The 2500-nt window shown below is 52.0% G+C and overlaps 1 pseudogene; it reads left to right on the top strand.

The window, feature by feature from the left end:
* Positions 1-2500, top strand: part of LOC143266318 (large subunit ribosomal RNA) — an 8234-nt pseudogene that overhangs the window by 1499 nt on the left and 4235 nt on the right.

The following is a 2500-nucleotide window of genomic DNA, read 5'->3' on the forward strand; positions in this document are numbered from 1 at the left end:
AACCAAACGCAGAGTTAAGGCGCCTAAGTCGACGCTTATGGGATACCATGAAAGGCGTTGGTTGCTTAAGACAGCAGGACGGTGGCCATGGAAGTCGGAATCCGCTAAGGAGTGTGTAACAACTCACCTGCCGAAGCAACTAGCCCTGAAAATGGATGGCGCTGAAGCGTCGCGCCTATACTCCGCCGTCAACGGCAAGTGCGCAGGAACGGGATTTAGTTCCCGTTCTCCATGAAGCCTTGACGAGTAGGAGGGTCGCGGCGGTGTGCGCAGAAGGGTCTGGGCGTGAGCCTGCCTGGAGCCGCCGTCGGTGCAGATCTTGGTGGTAGTAGCAAATACTCCAGCGAGGACCTGGAGGACTGACGTGGAGAAGGGTTTCGTGTGAACAGCCGTTGCACACGAGTCAGTCGATCCTAAGCCCTAAGAGAAATCTAATGTTGATGAGGTGTCCTAAAATTCACGCTTTTCGAACGCAAATGACAAACATACGTACGCTCGCACGCACGTACGCGCGCAAAAGGCAAAAAATGTTAAAAAGAGAAAAAAATTGCAGTTAAATAACAATTTACGTCGCCGTCGTTTCGTGTTTGTGTCCTAATCCACCGCTCGAACATGATCATTTTTATTGATAAATTGACAAAAACGTTGAACGCTGAAAAAAAATGATCGCGGTTCGGATCGATGGATACTTCACGTTCGACGTGATGCGACGTTGTCGAACGCCTGAAAGCGATTTTTTTTCTATTTTTTGCTTGGTTAAATCTTACAAACTATCGAACGCAAGTCGTGTCGTCGTTGCGTCGCAGATGCGTCGTTGTTTATATAATTTTGCGTGATTTGGGAAGAAACACACCCATCGGGCGAAAGGGAATCCGGTTCCTATTCCGGAACCCGGCAGCGGAACCGCATACCAATCGGGCCCTCGTAAGAGTGTTCGTCGGGGTAACCCAAAATGACCTGGAGACGCCGTCGGGAGATCTGGGAAGAGTTTTCTTTTCTGTATAAGCGTTCGAGTTCCCTGGAAACCTCTAGCAGGGAGATAGGGTTTGGAACGCGAAGAGCACCGCAGTTGCGGCGGTGTCTGGATCTTCCCCTCGGACCTTGAAAATCCAGGAGAGGGCCACGTGGAGGTATCGCGCCGGTTCGTACCCATATCCGCAGCAGGTCTCCAAGGTGAAGAGCCTCTAGTCGATAGATTAATGTAGGTAAGGGAAGTCGGCAAATTGGATCCGTAACTTCGGAATAAGGATTGGCTCTGAGGAGCGGGGCGTGTCGGGCTTGGTCGGGAAGTTGGCCAGGCTGACGTGCCGGGCCTGGGCGAGGTGAACGGTTGGCGACTTCGCGTCGCGTCCCGGAATCCGAGCTCGGTCCCGTGCCTTGGCCGCCAACGGATCTTCCTTGCTGCGAGGCTTCTTGTGACGGCTTCGGCCGTCCTTTTCGCCTCTTCGGCCGCCATTCAACGCTTAGCTCAGAACTGGCACGGACTAGGGGAATCCGACTGTCTAATTAAAACAAAGCATTGCGATGGCCCTCAAGGGTGATGACGCAATGTGATTTCTGCCCAGTGCTCTGAATGTCAACGTGAAGAAATTCAATTAAGCGCGGGTAAACGGCGGGAGTAACTATGACTCTCTTAAGCGTAAATCGCTCCGAGTTTCTCCTTCGGTTCGCCGGGGGAAAAACTCCGTCGCTTGCGTGAGTCATGGTTGCAGGGATGGCAATGCGTAACTCAGACCTCTCGTTAGGTCCTTCAGCCTCTCCCATCCAAGTCGCACGACCTACCTCCTAGTGGTACCTGCCGGTAACGTGACTGGTTGGCTGTTTGGGTGACTCACGTCACCATCGCAGTCCCAGTCACGGCTAAACGGCGTGCGGCGCGCTTGGCAAAAGCCAGAGTGGGTCGTCTGGGTTTGCTCCCCATTCTACCCGCGCCTTCGGGCAAAATATATGCAACAAAGCGATTCGCCAAGCCTCGGATGCCGTCGATCCCGAACAGTGGCGACGGAATAGGTGGAAACACTGGCCAGGGTGATCAACCACTGGTTTTAAACCCCAAAATGAACTCTGGACGTAGACAAAAGAGAGATGTGCCTGAGCGGTGCCCTTCTTGTCAGATTATATTATCGGACCGAACAACGTCTAGCGCCGCCCAGCATGTGCGCAGGTGCAATGCACCACCTCCGCAGCCTGACGGCTACTCATGTGACATATGCCCTGGAAAGTTTAAGTCTTATGCTGGCTTACGACAACATATCCGCCTTGCTCACACTACCGAGTATAATGACATGGATCTCCAACTGGCGCACAAAAGAAAATTATCTGCGCGATCCAAATACTCGGAGGAAGAAATTAGAGCGATAGCTGAGATTGATTCTGCAATTCCAGGTAGAAACCAACTATTGTCCAAAGATATTAACGAGAGACTATCAGCTCGTACTGGACGTTCTGTCGATGCAATTAAAAAGCTTCGGCAGAGACAGGACTATAAGGCATTGTTTGC

This window comes from Megachile rotundata, unplaced genomic scaffold, assembly GCF_050947335.1.
Source record: "Megachile rotundata isolate GNS110a unplaced genomic scaffold, iyMegRotu1 scaffold0211, whole genome shotgun sequence".
NCBI lineage: Eukaryota > Metazoa > Arthropoda > Insecta > Hymenoptera > Megachilidae > Megachile > Megachile rotundata.